The sequence below is a fragment of the Sceloporus occidentalis genome, unplaced genomic scaffold (assembly GCF_023333645.1).
Source record: "Sceloporus occidentalis isolate IW3139 unplaced genomic scaffold, rSceOcc1.0.p SCAF_1, whole genome shotgun sequence".
In the NCBI taxonomy this organism is placed as follows: domain Eukaryota; kingdom Metazoa; phylum Chordata; class Lepidosauria; order Squamata; family Phrynosomatidae; genus Sceloporus; species Sceloporus occidentalis.
The window spans coordinates 9205462-9226653 of record NW_028316981.1 but is presented as its reverse complement, the minus strand read 5'-3'; the positions used below and the strand labels follow the sequence as shown (position 1 = coordinate 9226653).

The following is a 21192-nucleotide window of genomic DNA, read 5'->3' as shown; positions in this document are numbered from 1 at the left end:
CCCTTTTCCCAGTAGATAAGATTCCCACATCCTGCTCTTCGGGAGTTACCATACCTAACCTAAACAGAGTGGGTGGTGCTGGCCTCTCAGTGACATATGTTTGAGCACCTCCCGCAAGATCCTGCTGCCAACAGCAGCCTCAGCCGAACCAAACTGACATGCTAGTGATGCCTAACAAATGTGTATGGTGGCTTCCATGTGGCCACTCTGATGGTCTTTGCTATAGGACCTATGATGGCTCGAGGTGCTCATGTTCATGCACTTTCTGGTATAGGTGACTTAGACTGTGGTGGTGACCCCCCAATGATTCATGGCAGGTAGTAATGGAGGGTCTGATCCCCCTGCTAGGCGTGGAGGCTGATGCCTTCATGCCCTTGGAATAAGGCTGAAAGGAGACAAAATGGGGCATAGAGGAACAAAAGTGTTGAGAAGGGAAGTTTCCATATCTTCTGGCCAGTGACCCCCATGAACCCTGTCCCTAAAGGGGGGGGGGCAGGTTTTGAGGAGACAGTCATCGACAAAGCCGAGACCTTTCTCCAATCCTGGGAGCCCTTGCCATATTAAAATCTTTATTCACGCTTCCAAGGCATCAAGAAAAAAGAGAAAAGGAAACGGACTGGAGCGAAGATGATGCAGAGCAACAGCAAACACATCCTACTAGAGTGATAGGCAAGACAAGACTGGCCTTCTAGGGTTAGCTCCATCCACATGGGGTCACCAGAAGGCCTTTTTTTCCTGTCTGCCTATTGGAGTGAGTGGGAGGAACATAACCCAAACTACAGGATGTGGGGATCTTATCTACTGGGAAATGACTCTGACATAAAATGTTGATAATTGTACTGGTAGATTTGCCATTAATGGATTAATCATGTATCATCAAACCTCCTTGTAGAAACCACAAAACAAAAGAATGTGATTCATGATTCTACTTCTGATGACTGCAGGAATATAATCTTGCAGTATGAGGAACAGCAGCAAATCTACCTCCCAACATTTCAGAAGGAAAGGCATTAAATCTGGCCTTGGTAAAGTCTACAATAATAAAAAGGCCTAACATATTGTTTAATCAATGTGCTTGATGAAAAGGATAAATTTAAATGGGCTCAATGGGCACAAAAGCAATATCCCACAGTCACTGCTTTACTTGTTCAAAAGCAGTGTCATAATCCTGAAGTAAAAGAGGGATGTTGACAGATCACTTGAAATAGAATTAGGGCAACAAGCTTTGACCAACGTTTTATGTATTCATCATTCATAGATAGAAATATAAACTTGTGCCCAATTTCAAAATATTAACCGTGCGCCAACATTTTAGCTTGCAATGCAAGCCCCTTGCCATTAGAGGTCATTCCCCTGTTTCAAAAACTAAAACTCTATTAGTCATATGTCTGGGAATTTGAAAGAGAGCTAAAAAATATAGCCTGAAGATTATTGAACGCCTGATGTGATTTCCCCCTGTTTCTCTATCCCAGGCATCTCTCCTGTATGAGTTGCTTCCTGACAGGTGAGGTGCATCTTCTGGGTGAATTGTTTCCCACACTCCAGGCATTTAAATGGTTTCTCTCCTGTGTGAGTTGCTTGATGATAGGTGAGATCTCTCTTTTGAATATAGCTTTTTCCACACTCCAGGTACTTAAATGGTTTCTCTCATGTGTGAGTTGTTTGATGAAGGGCGAGGAAGATATTCTGAGTGAAATCTTTTCCGCACTCCAGGCATCTGAATGGCTTCTCTCCATTTTGATTTTGTTGATGATGAGTGAGATCCATCTTCATAAGAAAACTTTTCCCACATTCCAGGCATTTAAACGGCTTCTCCCCAATGTGAGTTACTTGATGTCGAGTGAGGGATGTCTTCCGATTAAAAGTCTTTCCACACTCCAGGCATTTAAATGGTTTCTCTCCTGTGTGAGTTGCTTGATGATAGGTGAGGTGTATCTTCTGCCTGAAACATTTCCCACATTCTAGGCATTTAAATGCTTTCTCTCCAGTGTGAGTTACTTGATGACTAGTGAGTTGTGTCTTCCTAGGGAAACCTTTTCCACACTCCAGGCATTTGAATGGCTTTTCTGCATTGTGGTTTTGTTGATAATGAGTGAGATCTGTCTTTTTAATAAAACTTTCTTCACACTCCAAGCATTTAAGTGCCTTCTCTCCTGTGTGAGTGGCTTGATGATAAGCTAGCTCTGTCTTCCGAATAAAACCTTTTCCACACTTCAGGCATTTAAATGGTTTCTCTCCTGTGTGAGTTGCTTGATGATAGGTGAGATCTCTCTTTTGAATATAACTTTTTCCACACTCCAGGCATTTAAATGGTTTCTCTCCTGTGTGAACTGCTTGATGATAGCTGAGAGACCTCTTCTGAGTGTAGCTTTTTCCACATTCCAGGCATTTAAATGGCTTCTCCCCTGTGTGAGTTGCTTGATGTCGAGTGAGGTCTATCTTCTGAATAAACGCTTTCCCACACTCCAGACATTTAAAGGGCTTCTCCCCTGTGTGAATTGCTTGATGTTGAATGAGGTGTGTCTTCCGAATAAACACTTTCCCACACTCCTGGCATTTAAATGGCTTCTCCCCTGTATGTGTTGCTTGATGACGTATAAAATGCACCTTCCGAATAAAAACTTTCCCACACTCCTGGCATTTGGATGGTTTCTCTCTTGTGTGAGTTGCTTTATGACAAGTGAGTTGATCCTTCCGACTGAAACTTTTCCCACAATCCAGGCATTTGAATGGTTTCTCTCCTGTGTGAATTCTTTGATGACATGTCAGATGATTCTTCCAAACAAATGCTTTCCCACATTTCAGGCATTTAAACGGTTTGTCTCCTGTGTGCATTGCTTGATGATGAGTGAGGTATGTCTTCTGAATAAAACCTTTCCCACACTCCAGGCATTTAAATGGTTTTTCCCCTGTGTGAGTTGCTTGATGTCGAGTGAGGCTTGTCTTCCGAATAAAACATTTTTCACACTCCAGGCATTTAAATGGTTTTTCCCCTGTGTGAGTTGCTTGATGATGAGTGAGGTCTGTCTTCCGAATAAAACCTTTTCCACACTCCAGACATTTAAATGGTTTCTCTCCTGTGTGAGTTGCTTGATGATAGGTGAGGTGTTTCTTCTGGCTGAAACTTTTCCCACATTCTAGGCATTTAAATGCTTTCTCTCCAGTGTGAATTACTTGATGAAGAGTGAGGGAGGACTTCTGAGTGAAAGATTTTCCACACTCCAGACATTTAAATGGTTTCTCCCCTGTGTGAGTCACTTGATGACGAACGAGGGCACTCTTCTGAATAAAACCTTTCCCACACTCCAGACATTTAAATGGCTTCTCCCCTGAATGAGTTGCTTGATGTAGAGTGAGGCCTGTCTTCCGAATAAAAGCTTTCCCACACTGCAGGCATTTAAATGGCTTCTCCCCCATGTGAGTTGCTTGATGTTGAATGAGATGCGTCTTCCGAATAAAAGCTTTCCCACACTCCAGGCATTTAAATGGCTTCTCCCCTGTATGTGTTGCTTGATGACGCATGAAAAGCACCTTCCGAATAAAAACTTTCCCACACTCTTGGCATTTAGATGGTTTCTCTCTTGTGTGAGTTGCTTTATGACAAGCGAGATGTGTCTTCCCACTGAAACTTTTCCCACAATCCAGACATTTGAATGGTTTTTCTCCTGTGTGAATTCTTTGATGACAAGTGAGATTGGTCTTCCAAAGAAATGCTTTCCCACATTCCAGGCATTTAAACGGTTTCTCTCCTGTGTGCATTGCTTGATGATGAGTGAGGTTTATCTTCTGAGTAAAAGCTTTCCCACACTCCAGACATTTAAATGGCTTCTCTCCTGTGTGTGCTGCTTGATGACAGATGAGGTGTGTTTTTCGAACGAAATGTTGTCCACACTCATGGCATTTAAATGGCTTCTCTCTTGTGTGAGTTGCTATATGATGAGTGAGATGTGTCTTCTGACTGAAACTTTTCGGACAACCTAAGCATTTAAATGGTTTCTCACCTACGTGAGTTTTTTGATGACCAATGAGGTGTCTTTTCCAAATGAAACCCCTTCCAGTTCCAGAAATATTACCTTTCTGATAAGGATGAGTGATCCTCCAATTCTTTTTAATATCAGTTTTTCTTTCTTTCTCATTTAACTGGTTGCACTGGTCTCTTTGCAACAATGCTTGGCATGTTTCTTCTTCATGCTCATTCAGTCGGCCATCATTGCCTGGAAGAAAGAGAAAGTACTGCTAAGAACTCAAGAAAGAAATGGAAGGCAACTGTGAATACCACTTAGAGCAGACAAGTATAAAAACTTTGGTATTATATCTACTGGTAATCTCCGTTCATTCCACTGCCCATCCTCTTAAACACAAGTCTCTTGGTTTCACTCTTCTGATGTTCCTTTCCCATTCTAACCCTCTGGGTAGGGAATGTCTGGGTTATTTCTGATCTCAATTAAGATGTTCCAGGAGAAGAGGGACCATCTCACAGACAGAGCAGATTGTGCTGGATGGCATTAATGTAGAATGAATATTGTGCAGCAAGAGGGGGTTTTGTGTGTGTGTGTTTTTAGTCCCTCAAAACTAGGGATCAATATCTAGCTGTTACACACATCATGTAATGCTGAAATACAGTCTGAAGCATTGATGTAAAGAATAAACTTTAAAGCATCTATCTATGAAATTAAGGTGTAAATAATACCCAGCATATTAATGGCTTTATGACAACTTTGTCTGGAATTACAGCAGCTGGAGAAACTTTTCCAGATCATGCAAAACTTGGACTGTTTTTGGCAGGTCTTTCAATATATCACTTTCCAATAATTAATGCTTTACAAGTTACAGGAGATGTTTCTTTACAAGATGCTATTATTCAAATTGTTGAATTTCAAAATAGGCAAAACCTGATGGAAGACAATATTACAAAAACAACAGACAGAATTTGGTGCAGAGGATGGGAATGTTGGTTTTTACCTGTTATACGTCCATTTCCAGCAGAGAAGGTTCGATCCTCCTTAGACTTGGGTTGTACCTCCCATGAGCTCCTAGAGGCAGGGACATAATTATAACAAAAGGACCTCCTGCCCCCTCATGGGAGGGGCGACCCAGGAAGTCCAGTTGTTCTCCAGCCTAAGAAAATAGCAGGCTGATGCCAGAGGCCAAAAAATTGTTGATAAGAGCCCATTACTCCTGTGATCATCTGAGCAGTGAGCTCTTGAAACTGAAGTATTGGCAAGGGGGGCAGCACACAACTCCCGTTGTCTCTCAGCAGCACCTCGGGTGGGAAGGAGGATCGAACCTTCTCCACTGGAAATGGACGTATAACAAGGAAGAACCAACGTTCCTTTTCCCAGCGGAGAAGGTTAGCTCCTCCTTAGACTTGGGATTTACCAAAGCCCTCCCTTATTCAGGCGGGGTATGCTGCGGAGGGGGAGATGGCGTAAGGACGCACTGAAGGACCCCCCTGCCAAATGTAGCCTCGGCTGACTGGTAGAGGTCAAGATTGTAATGCTTGACAAAAGTGGAGGGTGTCTTCCAGGTTGCAGCCCTGCAGATCTCTGTTAGGAAGGCACTGGTGGCCCAGGCTACTGAGGTGGTCGCACTCCTAGTTGAGTGTGCAACCACTCCGTCAGGTGGCAGAAGGCCCTGAGATCTGTAACAGGCCGCGATACACTCTCTGATCCATCTAGCCAGAGTAGAAGGAGACACTTTCTTTCCCTTTTTTGCCTTGCTGAAGGAGACAAAAAGGGCCTCTGATGACCTGGATGGTCTTGTCCTCTTGAGGTATATCCTGATCGCCCTGCGGACATCGAGGGTATGCCAGCTTTTCTCCAGATCCGTCATTGGTTGAGGACAAAAAGAAGGTAGTATGATGTCCTGGGACACGTGAAAAGCAGAGTTGACCTTAGGGATGAAGGTTGGATCCGTACGAAGCAAGACCAAGTCCGGTCTGAACACAAAGAGGTCCTGTCGTGTCGATAGTGCGCATAGCTCAGATTCTCTTTGGGCTGAGGTGATGGCAGTCAAGAAGAGCACCTTCCATGACAGATGCTTGAGGGATACCTCTCTCAGTGGCTCAAAGGGGTGGATGGTGAGAACCTTGAGCACAGTATGTAGGTCCCACGATGGAAACTTATGTCTTGTTAGAGGGGCTGTGTTGGTGACCCCTTTTAGCAGTCTCCTTAGGTGTGGGTTGGAGGAGATTGCGGCTGCTTCATTATGGGAGAGGATGGAAGTAATTGCAGCCACCTGCTTTTTGAAGGTGATCAAGCGGAGGCCTTGGTCTATTCCATCCTGCAAGAACATCATCAATGTTGAGGCAGAGAACTGGAGGGGGTCAAGGCCCTTGCGTGAACACCACCTCCGAAATGCTCTGAAGGTATATTAATAGATTCTTTGAGTAGACGGTCGTCACGAGGCGAGGATGGAATTAATCACCTGCGGGGAGTATCTGTATTGCTGGAGCATGTGGCGTTCAACCTCCAGGCGTGGAGCTGAAGCCAGAATGGGTCAGGGTGGAATACTTGGCCCTGGGAGAGAAGGTCCTGTCGCACTGGAAGCTCCAGGCTGACTGTGGCCATGGTCAGGTTCTCTGAGTACCAGGCTCTGCAGGGCCACGCTGGGGCCACTAGGATCACCTCGGCCCTCTCTCTCCTGATCTTGCTCATGACCTTGGTCAGAAGGGAGAACGGCGGGAACGCAAAGAGGAGGGTCCTGGGCCAGGTGAGGTTCAGGGCGTCTATATGCTCCGCTCCCTGAGACTGATATCTCGAGACAAAGCGTGTTGTCTTGGTGTTTACTGGGGAGGCGAAGAGGTCTACCTCTGGCTGACCCAGTTGGTTGACAATCATGTTGAATACTTCCGGGTGAAGGCTCCATTCGCCCTGATGAACGTTTGTCCTGCTCAACCAGTCCGCTGTGGAGTTGAGCTCTCCCTAGAGGTGTTCTGCCTCCAAGGATAGCAGGTTGGTCTCCACCCATTGCAGAAGTAAGGTTGCTTCCTCCATTAGGGCCTGCGACTTCGTTCCGCCCTGGCGGTTGATGTGGGCCTTTGCGGTGACATTGTCGGTCCTGATCAAGACAGCTGTGCCCTGAACCAGCTCCGCAAAGTCGAGAAGGGCCAGCCTGACTGCCTTCAGCTCGAGCCAGTTGATGCTTTGCTGCTGGTCGGAGGGGTCCCATCTGTCCTGTGTCAGATGTGTTCTGGAATGGGCACCCCAGCCTCTGAGGCTTGCGTCGGTCGTTATTTGAATCCGGTCCAGCTTCCAAATGGGGCAGCCCCTGCAGTTGCCAATCGAAGTCCACCAGAGTAGGGAGCGGAGAACTGGTCTTGGCACGGTGATTGGAAGCTTGGACTTCTTGGCGATGGTGTCCTGGTGTGGGAGAAGGAGCCACTGTAGAGGCCTTGAATGAAGATGTGCCCAGGGGAGGCAGTCTGTGGCTGAGATCATGAGGCCCTGGAGATGTGCTAAGGTAGGCAGAGTGATGGTCCTGGCTTCCAGCACCCACTGAGTGGTCCATTGGAGAGAGGCAATTCTGTCCTGTGAGAGGGAGACAGTGCCCTGAGAAGTGTCGATTATTGCCCCCAGGTGCTGAATGTGCTGGGCTGGGGAGAGTGCGCTCTTTTCCATGTTGACGAGGTAGCCGTGGCTTTGAAGGGAATGTAAGATCCTGGCCACATCGCGTCAGCCCTGGCAGAGCGAGGCAGAGCGAAGGAGAAGATCGTCGAGGTACGGATAAACGTGAATGTGGGAGGTTCTCCAGTGAGCTACCAGCGCCACCATGATCTTGGTGAAGACCCTGGGGGCAGATGCCAGGCCAAAGGGGAGTGCCTTGTATTGGTAGTGTTTGCCTGCAAAGGCAAAGCAGAGGTACCTGCGGTGAGCACTGTGAATGGGCACGTGAAAATAAGCATCACGTAAATCGAAAGATGCCAGAAAGTCGTGTGGCTGGAGAGCCTCCAGGATAGGCCACAGGGTCTCCATGCGGAATCTCCTCGGCTTGACAAACTTGTTCAGTCCTTTGAGGTTGAGTACGGCTCGCCATGATCCGTTCTTTTTGGGAATTAGGAACAGGGTGGGGTAGGTCCCACTGTATCTATGATGAAGGGGGATTGGTTCGATAGCTTGTAAGTCGAGCAGTTGTATTGCCCCCAGGAGGAGACGGTGCTTCTCTGGGTTCCTGGACTTGGGAGAATGGATGAACTTGTCCCGAGGCCTGGAGAGGAATTCTATCCGGTATCCATGGCTCAGGGTGTCTAGGACCCCCTGGTCTGATGTTGAAGCCTTCCAAGTTGTCAGGAACGCCTGGAGCCGCCCCCCCACTGGAGGGGACCTGTCATGCCTGTTGGTTCCTTCGCTGTCCTTTGGTGGCGGAGGTGAAGTTGGAGCCTTTCTGTGAGAAAGTGGCTCGCTGTTTCTGTTGGGGCTTGAAGTCATCCCACCGCTGTCTGGACTGTCTGTTGTCTCTGGGCTGGTAAGAGGAAGAGGCGGAGGACTTTGAGGAACGAAAGGACTGGCGCTTGGATCTGGAGTGCCTCCTGTCGTCTGACTTCTTGCCAATCGGTAAGGACTTCTTGTCCTTATCCTCCACCAGGACTGGGTTGAGGGAGTCTCCAAAGAGTTTAGTGCCAAGGTAAGGAGTGTAGGCCAGATTCTATTTGGACTTCTGGTCGATGAGCCAGTTCTTTAGCCACAGTTAGCGGCGCACTGCCACTGTTGCTGCCTGGGCCCTGGCGCATTGCTGAAGGGTGTCGAGTGTGCCATCGGCAGTATAGGCAGCCGCCTTGGCAAGCTTGTTGAGAGACCAGCGGCGTCTCACGTCGGAGGCCGGGGGGGTTTCGATCATTTCTCTGGCCCATTTGATGGAGGCCCTGGCAACCATTGAGGAGGCAGCCACCGACCTCATGGCAATGTATAGGGCCTCATGGGCCTTTTTCAGGGCAGACTCTGCCTTCCTGTCCTCCAAACTTTTTAAGGAGTCCTCTCCCTCCTTAGAAAAGATGGTGGATGACACAAGTGCATACACAGGGGCATCCACAAGGGGGACTTGTAGTTTGTCCATGACGCTCTGAAGACAGTTGTAAAGCCTCTTGACTGAAGAGTGACAGGGTCTGCTGAGTGCTGGCTTCTTCCACTCTTCTGTGATGACCTGCATGAGGTTAGCAGGGCAAGGGATCTCCTTTACCGACGGAGGTGGTGCAGGGAAGAGATCCCCTGTCAGGCGAGGCAAGTCGGAGTCCAGTGTTAGAGTCTGGTCTGAGGGCAGCTCTAGGCCCAGGGTCTTGGCCATCTTCCTCAGTAACATGGGGAAGTCGTCGGCCTTGAAAAGTCTTGCGGATGATGGAGGGGCGGCATTGTCTGTGTTTGCTCTCTCATCCTCTGACAGCTCCGGTTCTGAAGGGGTGGCATGATCAGACGGGTCGCCCTCATCCTTGTCCCTGGAGAAGTTGGGGGAGGTGCTGAGTGGCGCCCTGTTGTGAGGTGGATTGTGCTTTAGGCGCTTGGCGGGAGGGAGTTGGTTGGGGTCGCCCACCCCGCCTTGGTCCCTGTGCTGCCCTTCCTGGTCTTGTACCTGTGAGAGAAGGGGCTCTTGTGCCCGCTGGCCTGTCTGGCTGGTGCCTGGCTGTGGCTGCTGCTGTGAGGCCCTGGGCACAGCAGATGGCAGAAGGGAGGCCCCCTGCCCATGCTGGGTTGCAGGCTGGTGGGCCCCTCGGTACCGAGCGCCTGGGGAGCTGCCCTCCCCCTGGTGTGAATGGCAGGAGCAGCTTGGTAGTGGGTGCTGAGCATGGCAGCCCCCACCGGCAGAAGTAATAAGGTGGCTGCCATTGGTGAGATCCAGGGGACAGCCCCCTTCTGGGCACCCAAGATGGTGGCCACCAACCCTCTGATTGTGCTCTCTGTCGGGGCACCCAAGATGGTGGCAGCCACACACGTGACCCGGGCAGGCCCCAGACCACTCAAGATGACCGCCACCATTGGCTTGGGCAAAATGGCGGTCCCATAGCCACACTCGAAATGGTGGCTGTCACCCACATGGTCCGGGTGTCTGCCGGATTATTCAAGATGGTGGCCCCCATTGCTACCTTCAAAATGGCTGCCGCCACCCACTTGGTCAGGAAGGTGTGCGCTGGCCCGAGATTCAAACCCGCACGCCACCTCCCTGTGGCCCTGGGCCGCTCTGGAGACCCCCAGGGGGGAGAAAAAATGGTGCCCCTCCTGAAGGGTGGACAGAGAGGACCCCCCCTGCCTGGCGTCCAGGGGGGGTAGAGGGGTTCTGCAGTTGTGGCTTCTCTGCTGGAGGCTTGAGTTGCAGTGGGGGGACTTCCCTGGCTGAGTTGGTAAGGGCCTGGGGGTCCCCGGGGGTGGTGGTGGCGAGGGCATAGGAGTGCTCTACCTGATCAACCTCCTCAGCCACAGACAGAGGGCTCCAAGGAGCCTCTGCTTCCTCCTGCCCCCTCCCTGGAGAGTCCCCCTGTGGCCATAGAGATGGGGGACCTCCTGGGCCAAAAAGGCCCTAAATGCAGCAGCCCACTCCGGTAGGAGGTGGGCTCCTGGCTGGGGAGAAGGGGCCCCAGTACTTACTGCGGCCAGTGGAGCCCGCGGCGCCTCCCCGGTCCCCAACCCAAGATGAGTCAGGCTGGGGCGCGGAGCTCCAGCATCTGAGAGGGAAGATCCCTCCTCTGGCTGGGCTCCCTTGGGCTTCTCCAATCCCTTGTCCAAGGCCAGCTGCGTACCCTCCAGAGTCGGGGCAAGTGGCAGGGGTGAGGCGTCCTCTGCAGCAGAAGCTCTTTCCATGAGGAAAAAAAGGAAAAAACTCCAAAAGGAATCCAAAAGGTGAGTTCGTTCTGAGGAATGAAGGAGGTCCACGTCCTGCTAGGAGCAAGGCAGGAAACAAAACTGGGCTTCCTGGGTCGCCCCTCCCATGAGGGGGCAGGGGGGTACTTTTGTTATTATAATTATGTTCCTGCCTCTAGGAGCTCATGGGAGGTACAACCCAAGTCTAAGGAGGAGCTAACCTTCTCCGCAGGGAAACTGAAAAAGACTCCCTTTTCTTGTAAATCACATAGAAGCAATGTTAACAAATCAAAGACTACAGCTGAGTTGCAAAAGCTGCTTTTATTACTATTATTGATGATTTCTGCAGATACACATATACTTATCTTCTCAGAGACAAGAGTCAAGCATTTCCAAAATTCAAAGAGTACTTTAATTGAGTCTCTAAAAAATTGGCTACAAACTAAAGAATCTGCGCACAGACAACAGAACTGTATTTGTCAATGCTGAATTTGATTAATTTTTGAAACAACATGGCATTGAACATCAGACTACACAGGCTTCTTCTCCAGAGCAAAATGGCATGGTAGAGAGAAGGAACAGAACTCTCAAGGAGATGGCAGTAACCATGCTTTTGGAGGCTAATATGCCTCAGTACTATTGGTCGCAAGCAATCATGGCTGTTACATACTTGTGCAACAGATTGCCAACTAAATCCAAATATGTAACCCCATTCCACTTGTGGCATGGAGTTAAACCAAAATTAAACCATCTGAAAGTTTTTGGAAGCAAAGTATTTACCCATATCACCAAACAGAAAAGAGGCAAACTTGATTGCAGAAGTGAAGAGGGAGTTTTCGTTGATTTATGCTAGAAATAGTTACAGAATTCAAATACCGGCTCAGCCATGAAAATCCATTGAGTGACCTTGGGCAAGTCATACTCTCTCATCCTCAGAGGATGTCAATGGCAAACCCCCTCTGAAGAAACTGATGACCAGTAATAAATTTGAGGTAGGCGAACTACCGGCACAGTCTGGAGGAAAATTACCCAGCTACAGCCAAAAACAATATTCACACCAAAGTACAAACTTAGTCTACACACACTCAAAGGAGAAAAGCTCCAGCCATAGCTCACAGCCAACCAAAATTTCCAACTGCCAACATAACTCTGGGGCATACAGACTGGCAAGAAACACTGGCATCGGGGTGGAGTAGGGGCATGGTGACCACTCCCCCTGACTCTGCCCCAATGCCAGCGTCACGCCACCCGCCCAACTAGACGGCAGGCAGCATCACGCAATTTCTGCGGCGCGTTTAAACACGCTGCACTGAAGAAACAACAAAAAGCTGTTGTCACAATAGCAAACATAACGTTTTGCCAGCTTCAAAAGGAGCAGTTTTTTACCACTTCTTTTGGAGCCAGCAAAATGCCAGATCAGGGCTGCAGCACACAGTTGCTACAGCCCTGATCCAGTGCTCAAAGGGATGGTGGTAAGTCGCTCCTTTGGGGCTGTCTGTTTCACCCCTCTGCCAATCAAAATTATTTTTCTGTTGTCTAAAGTCATATTACACCAACAATCCCCTGCAAAATATTTTGATATCACATCTTATTTACATTATACATAATAGAAAACACAAATACATAGTTTATATACCGTTACTTTTTTTAGTATGTACAGTTCAGTGCAGTTTTCACTAAGCCAAGCATGGTCACCATTTCCTCATGCTTTTGTATAGGTAATGCGCTTTGGTGAATATGCCAGTCATGTTTCTCTCAGATGCACAGTACTCAAGTCTTGTGACACTTTCATATACAATTCGTCTGACGTTTGTATACCTGACACTTATGTACTTTGCCCTGCTCTTTAGGTTCTCAGCCTCTGCCATAGCAATGCATGCCTGAGAATCTTCAAGCACCTTCATGCACTTCACTTTTCTCCTAGGTCCTGCAACAACTGTCTAAACTGCTCTGCCTCACCAGCTAATTCTGACAGAACTGCAAACTCTGCCTCTGCAGTGGAAAGTGCCACACTAGTCTGCTTCCTACACCTCCATACTACTACATTATCAGCATGTTTGACTACCATTCCACTAACGGATTTCCTGTCACCTTCCTCTGAAAAAGAGCTGTCTGCAGCATCACTCTTTGCAATCTTAAGGTACAGTGGACCCTTGTTATACGCTGGGGTTTGGTTCCAAGATCCCCCGTGTATAACAAAATCAGTGTATGCTCAAGTCCCATTAGATATAATGACATAGCAAAATGGTATCCCTTATAAAAAATGGAAAATCAAGGTAAATTTATACTTTTTTTTGAACATTTTCAAACCATGTATGCTTGAATCCGTGTATAAAAAATCCGTGTATAAGAAGGGCCGACTGTATGTCCCGTGTACCCTTCAAGTAGTGCCCTATTCTTTTCAGTTTTGTCCAGTCACTCAGACTGGGATTTGACTACTTGACAAATCAACTGCAAAGTTAATATCTGGTCCTATGTGATTTGCAATGAACCCAACAATATAGCTCTGGTTTGGCAAACAAAGCATCAGATTCTGTCTTCACAAAAACTGTTCAAGGAAAAAAACTGGGAGGTGATGCCCTAAACTGAAACAAGCAGATGAATAGACAAAAAGTTTAGGGGGGATGAACATGAAACACTCAACAAATTTATTAAGAAAATGTGTTGCACTCAAATGCTAAAAAGGTAATTTTTTAAAAAAGGTATACAAAGTAAAAGGTATATAATATCCTTAATACAAAAAGGCTTGTTCTGGGCTGTAAGCCACGCCCTAACAAACTCAAGGCTAAAAAGACCAGTCAGTACTGGGCTGGGAAACTGCAAATCCCATTAAAAGATATAAAGTACACAAAATACCAATTCCTTTGTTCCTCTCAAAATGGAATAGAAAGAGATGACATAGTATGTCCACTTAGTAAGAGAGTACACAATAGATACCAAATGAAAAGGGATAACAGTGTGCCCATTACAATTAAAAGATATACAAAACAAAGACCAAACGCATTTCGACTGGAGCGTCTTCCTCAGTGGTCAATTAAAACTAATATAACAGCCTTGTAAGATAACTCATGTGGTATATGGGGGCATCCCGTCGCTATAGGTAAGTTGTTGGTCCTCGTAGACCATATATCAAGCCTAAGACTAGGATGTCCCATATATAGTAGCAAGGCCATCTGAATGGCCATCTGTTGGGTATGCTTTGATTGAGAGTTTCTGCATTGCAGGGGGTTGGACTAGATGGCAGTTGTGGTGTCTTCCAACCGTATGATTACATGGTCCTATGATTCTAGAATATTAAGTAGACAAGGTGAGTTTTTGGTTGCCTATATAGAAGATATTGGCATGTATTGCCAAACTTGGAAGGACAACATGAAGAACTTGGAGCAAGTGCGTGAGGGAATTAGGATGACTGGTCTTACAATCAAAGTTCCAAAATGTCATGTGGGAAAGACAGAAATTACGTATTTGTGATACATTGTAGGAAGCAAACACCTAAAACCTGAAGGGTTTAAGGTGGTGGGCACTGATGGTTTGTTTATTTACTTATTTGTTCTATTTTTATCCTGCCTTTCTCTCAAAGTGGGAGCCAAGGTGGCTAACAACATATATAACACACAGCAATTAAAATTGTACAATAAAAATGTCAAAAAATAAAAAAATTACCAATATAGATTTTAGAACCTACAGTTAAAATTAATCTAAAACCAACCCTCTCATGCCCCAATAAAACCAAGCCTTCCAGATCTTTAAAGGCCTGTTTAAATAAAAATGTCTTTGCCTGCATGGAAAAGGCCAACAGTGAGGGGCTGTGAGGCTTGGTGGGGTATTACAGGGCATGTATTCCTAATTTCACTACCTAGCTGTGCCACTGTCAGAGCTGACCAAAAAAAGTTACCATGTCAAGGTAAATTGGACAATTTCTTCTCAGGGAGCTTTTGTAGGTACAGTGGACCTGGACCTGGACCTGGAATCTGTTCCGGACACACACACACACACCACCACATAAGGTGAATAACGCATATGCTCGAGCATCATTCATTGTATTGCAGCGCAGCTTCAGTCTAAGCTGAAAGTCGTGTATAATACGTCCGTATATGGTGCGGGCGAACTGTACAGGTACAGATGGGCATCATCATCCCATCATGTTTGTGAGTAAAAAGGTGTTGCCCCAGGAGAAACATCTGGCCACAATGGAGGAGCGCTCAGCAATGGTCTGGGCTTTATAGAAATTGAAATCTTATCCATGGGAAGGTTTGTGTTATGAACAGACCATTCGCCCCTATGTTAGTTGAATCACATTAAAGATAATAATGGGAAACTACTACAATGGAGTCTCTTTCTCCAAGATTTTGATTTCAATATGCAACGTAGTAAAACTCAGGAAAATGTTGCAGCTGATGCACTCTCTAGGCAACCCAAAGAGGGAATGAAGATAAGTATTGATGTGTAATGAAAAATTTGGGAAGGTTATTGAATCGTTAAAACTCTTCCCTCTTTCTTGAGATTTCTTTAGGAGACCTAAATCATTGCTGTACAGAGAATGATTTCCAAGGGGGGAAGTGTGAAGGAGACCCTTTGGAACATCTGCCTGGCAAGCAGCAATCAACTTGACAGGAATGGTTTGTAGACGAAACGTCCAACCTATTCCAGTGGAAGCATATGGGAAAGATAAGAACTCTGTGAAGAGAAAATCTGTCAGTTTAAAGAGGAGAGTCAGCAGAGAGAAACCTCAGAGAGAGGTTGAAGAGAGGTCTGAGCCACCAGCTTCAGATGGGAGGGGCTGGGATTGTGTGTAGTGATAGTAGATTCAGAGGAAATATTACCTGAAAGGGATACTATTTGTTATATAATAGGCTAGTGATCCAAAACTTGATATAACTAAAGGGTTATTGAGTTAGAACTTGATAAAGACAACGTATTATTATTGATATAACAAAGGTTACAGTTTGTTTTCATATAATCACTAATACTAATATTATCTCTGTGTTAAATTATTCAGAAACACACTACCAACTACACCATCCTATTTGGACACTGAAATAAACACCGCGGTTCCAATACCTCTAAAAGAGACATTTAGGGTAATGTAACCTTTACTCACAGAAGGTCTCTAAATTAAATGACAAAAAAGGTTAACCAGGAAAGTCTGGTACTTGTAAATATGCAATTTATGGATATTCACAAGTACATGACTTTCCTGTTTAGTCTTTTTTGTTCCTAGACCTCAGATACAAAGAGGTGTCTGATGAGGGTAGGTAGGAGATAATGCTGAAGAAAAGACAGGAGCAGGGCTTTTTATTAAGGTAAGACTGACAACCAGTCTAAGGAGGAATAAGAGATTGTAAGTTGTCACTCTAAGTTGGAAATGACTTGAAGGCACAGGGAGAACAAAGGGACCCAGGAGAAAACCTTTTTGAGTTAAGTTTGGATTAATATCTCAGTAGAAGATGCACTCTAATGCTGATTCTCCATTGAAACTAACTAGCTCTTCCCTCCATACCAGGACTTGGCTTTCTTCTTCTCTTTCAAGGAAAGCCTGGGCAAGTGATGGCAGCCTCTTCTTTCAAGCCCTCCCTTCACTGAAACATTATGCCTTTCTATCTTTTGAGGATTCAACGAGAGCAAAAGGACTTAAATACCTAGTGGGACAAGAAAGCAAGGTGTGGCTGCTTTCTCCTTCTGCCTTCTCACTAGCCCTTAAACAATCCAGTCATTTTAAGAGTGGCTAGATGGGGCCACAGCGACAGTTGCAAAAGGCAGATCAGGCCCTTGGAGGGGATACTGTTAGTGGGACTCCCAACATCCCACTCAATGGTCCAAGATTAGGAGTCTCAGGGTTACTCTTCAGCACTTGTCAGCTGCTCAACCACAAGAAAGAGGGAGCCGTACCTAGAGAGAACAGGATCCGCAGATTCTCCTCCATCACTTCCCGATGAAGGGCCTTTTGGTCTGGGTCCAGCAGGGCCCACTCCTCCTCCTTGAAATACACAGCCACCTCCTCAAAGGTCACCTGACGAAACAGAATCATATTGCTTCAGACTGCTCAAGAAAACTGAACTGCTTACAGGATGCCACCCCTAGGCCCCTCAAAGTGTGATGTTTGATGGAAACAACAAATGGGAAAACAAGATTCTGTGGGGACCAGACAGCAGTCAAAGGAAAAGGAGCACTTAGTCCACCCTTTTCTTGGCTCACTTGAGATCCTGTTCCCCACCTGGTCTAGTCTTGCAGCATCTGTTTTGAGTCCATCAGGATGAAGACATGCGCTTGAACATATAGGTCCAGTCCTTATTCCACCTCCTGGGAGAACAGAGAAGGAAAGAGAATGTTGTTAAACCTTCTTTATTTTTCCTCCTTCAAGGCCCTCCTATGTGTGTGCACAAAAAGAACTAGAAAGTCACCGTAGAATCACAGTAATTCTGAAGTTGGCATGGGGAACAAATACCTGTAAATAAATATGTGCAAAGCAAGTAGGCAAGCATCCCATAGCAAATTAAACAGCCCCAAAAATGTCAACAAACTTGAAGGACCAAAACTGAGTTGAGAAGAGAACAGAGCAGAGTTGAAAGAAGTCCTGGTGCCTGGTTCTTCCCTGCATAGGGAAGAGAGAGGACTGAAGGTGGACTCTGGAGCTTTCTGATAATGAGGACATCATCCCAATAAAGCAGCCCTTCCATTCACCTTTTCTCCATGAAGAACATACACAGGTATACATCAGGTAACCAAGCAGATTTGTTTCTAGGCATTACTGTATAAATATGTGCATAAGTCAACCGCATGTATAAATCGAGGGCAGGATTTGGGATATTTTGGTATGACCTGTGTGCAAGTTAAGCATAAAGCTTAGGGGCATGTAACAAACGACATAAAAGACTAAGCAAAGGAAAAAGATGCCTAAAAGCTTTAAAAATTCCAGCAGGCATAACTGTTTTTGCTCACCCTAAAGGCTGGCTGGATGAGGAAGGAACTACAGTAAATTTTGGCTGTATAATGTGGGGCAGGTGGCTAAGAAAATGTGCCCATGCCAAATTGCCTGTAAGGGCAAGATTTAAGATACAGTAATATCTCCTATCAAAAAAGGAACAGTCCCCTTCTCTAATCTCTTGGAGATCCTTTGAGGGGAAGAACTGAAGAGGCCACTAGCTTCTATGCTTCTTATGATTTCCATTTTGATAGCCAGACATACAGATCGCTGCATTTTTAAAACATACAAGGGGAGCTCATGAAGCTAGCTTATCTCCCTTTTCTCTGTTTTTCTGGTCACATCAAACTTTATTGCATGCTAACTTTACTAGATACTGAAAGTCTATAGTTCTACAGCCCTCCTTCAATATCCTCTCAGTGCCAATGTTGCTTTAAAAACCTAGTTACACAGAGGATTAGAAGAAAAAGGCAGGCTGGATAGGCATAAAAAGTCCATTTAAAATATACTTCCCTGTCAGATACTCTGGCCCGTTACAGAAGGGCCTTAAACTGCGCACTCCGCGCGTGCTAGTGTTACAAAGGGGCATCCTTTTTGGACGCCCCCAACCCTAGCACGCACGGAGCGCACACAAAATGGCGGTGGCTGTTCCACACGGCCGCTGCCATTATGACGTCACGACTGCGCCGCCTCCAAATGAGGCGGCGCAGATGTGATGTTCTTGTGCCGCGCAAGGTCGCTTAGAGAGCCCTTTACGCAGCACAAGAAGGAGCTCCTTCTTGGCTTTGCGTCGCTGGGTGCAGTCTTCAGACGGCTGCGTCAGCGATGCGGAGGAGAAAGGGGCCAAATGGCCCCTTTCTCCTCCTCCCTGCTGCCGCGGGGTGTCCTTAGGGCTTGAAGCCCAGGACACCCCTTTCTAGGCTGCGGGGAAGGGGCCTTTTGCTGCTTCCCCGCGGCCCGGAAAGCGGCAGATCGCGGCCTCAGCGGCTGCTGTTCTAACCACTGGGGCCCCGATACACCAGGGAAAGGCACACCTACACGCCACCCCAAAGGGGCGGTCTGTAACGCGCCTTTGTTAACTGAGACATGCTTCTACTTTTGGGCTATATAAAATGGTTCAAGTACTGTAAGCAATAAAGCCCGGATATTTCAGAGATAAGTGAGAGAGTCAAGCAGGAAACTAGACTCTTAGTCCTTACTTATTGAGGAGAAACTTCCTTCTCTGTTCTGCATGATCCACTTGGGAGGATGCCTTTGACTGGATTCAGAAGGATACTGCTTTATCTCAGGCATCTCTTCTGCAAACGAGTCCTGCAGCAGAGAAAAATTATAAAAAGAAAAGAGGACAAGGTGTTATGGTACGTCATCTTCACTTTAGATGCTTTCCAGAAAAAAGCTGGTATGGGATGCCTAGCTTTATATGATGACAATGATGATTTGATTCATTTGTATCCTTTTGGAAGGAGACAGGGTTTGACAGGGGTTTACAGTAACTAGGACAAGTACGAAAAAACACAAATATAAATATAAACACAAATAATATTATTAAAATAATGTACTGAATGAAACTATCAAAAGAGAATATAAGACAAGAATTAAACAACAGAAAAGCACCACACTAAAAGTGATTTCACTAAGTTTTCAGAAAGCTCTTTTCATCTGAGAGGGACTCAGTCTAACCTCCCCAGAATAGGCGATCCAGATCCCAAGGGCAGCCACTGAGAGTGCTCTATCCCTCGTTCCCATAAGATATGACCATGAGGAAGGTGGAGCACACTCATATGGGAGAATATAGCCTGAACCAAAGCCAGGAGAGCTTACCAGCAATGGGTCTTAAACTGTGGGGTGGTGCCCAATTGGGGCTTAAGACTTGAGGCCCTGATCCTTCCTCCTCCTCCTCTTCTCAAACTTTTTTATGAGCAAAATTTAAACATACCTCAAGTTAAATATTGCATTTACTTAAAGCTGTTCAAATTTGAATAATATTATTTCCTTATGAAAAATTAATGCATGAAAATACATGAATGTGAGAATGAAAATGCACATGCTAAATAAGCCAAATATTTTTATTGATATGCTACAGGGGGAGGGGGGGGGAAATCTAAAGATAGATGTAAAGAGGGGTCACAAGGGCAAAAGGTTTAGGTACCAGAGCCATGAATTGCGGCTGGAACTGAACCAATAACTAGCAAAGCTGTTTAAAAAGGGAGTACTGGGTTCCCTGTAAACAACAGATTAACCAAGAAAGTCAGGTACTGAACAATATCACTATACAACTACGAACCATGAAAAGCGCATGTCTACTGCGGTATGGTTTAGGTATATAAAAATGATTGTATAAATCACCAAAGGGAAAATGAGAAACAACAGAACATCCATAATAAAGTCTATTCAAATTTATAAAACCGGAAATCTGAAGATCCTGTAGCTTGAAACACTGGAGAAAGATATGAGGTTTGGAATCCTGTAACTTTTCAAGAACCTGAGGTTTGGAGATTCTAGGATTTCAAAAATCTTGAAAATAATTATGTACAACATAAAATTAAAATTTATGGCATCTAGGAGCTGAAGAGACGGCGATTTCCAGAAATCTTTATAACTCTTTCAAAGGATCTACATCAGGGGTCGGCAACCTGCGGCCCGCGGAGGCCTGGCGACCAGCCCCTGGCTGCTGTTGCCGCCGCCGGTCACAGCTTTTCTCCGCTCTGGGCGCCGCCATTTTGGGTGGCAAAATGGCGGCGCCCATAGCGGCCTCTGAGGCTATGGGCGCCGCCATTTTGCTGCCCAAAATGGCGGCGCCCAGAGCAGCGAAAAGCCGTGATGGGCGGCCGCGGCTGCGGGCCTCTAGGAGGCCCGCTGCCGTCTCTGGGGCCCTCCGGGAAGGCTCCGAGGGCGGCAGGGGGCCTCTGGGGGGCCAGCTGCCGTCTCTGGGGCCCTCCAGGAGGGCTCCGAGTGTGGCAGGGGGCCTCTGGGAGGCCCGGTGCCGTCACTGGGGCCCTCCAGGGGGCCCTCCAGCGCTGGCGCCCCCCATCAGCTTTTTTGCCGGTCTCTGACGAGGCCTGGGGCCCCGTGAGGGGCCAGCAAAGATGGGGAGGCCTGGCCCCCGGAGGGTGGAAGCTCTGCCCCGGCATGCGGCCCCGCCCCTGGAGGGTGGAAGCTCCACCCCCCGGCACACGGCCCCACGCCTGGAGGGTGGAAGCTCCACCCCCCCGGCACACGGCCCCACCCTGGAGGGTGGAAGCTCCACCCCCGGCATGTGGCCCCGCCCTGGAGGATGGAAGCTTCACCCCTGGCACGTGGCCCCGCCCTGGAGGGTTGAAGCTCCACCCCCAGCTTCGGCCCCCCAGTCACCTGAGGGACAGCAACCCGGCCCCTGGCTCAAAAAGTTTGCCTACCCCTGATCTACATCAGTCCATGTATTTCTGCTTCTTATAGAAAGGCCATATTTTAAATCCTGAAGGCAATTGTGATTATTTTCTCCTTTAA

At 46.9% G+C, this 21192-nt stretch overlaps 1 pseudogene across 1 annotated transcript in view; it reads right to left on the bottom strand.

Annotated features, from left to right (window-relative positions):
• Window positions 1–994: 994 nt before the first annotated feature.
• The window catches only part of LOC149320635 (uncharacterized), a 171939-nt pseudogene continuing 151741 nt past the window's right edge, over window positions 995–21192 (bottom strand). Inside the window, exons 3-6 of the transcript XR_016279058.1 lie at window positions 18906–19017; window positions 16999–17084; window positions 16674–16794; window positions 995–4214 (exon numbers count right to left, since the gene is read on the bottom strand). The product of XR_016279058.1 is annotated as an uncharacterized LOC149320635 (transcript). The remainder of the gene's footprint in view (window positions 4215–16673; window positions 16795–16998; window positions 17085–18905; window positions 19018–21192) is intronic.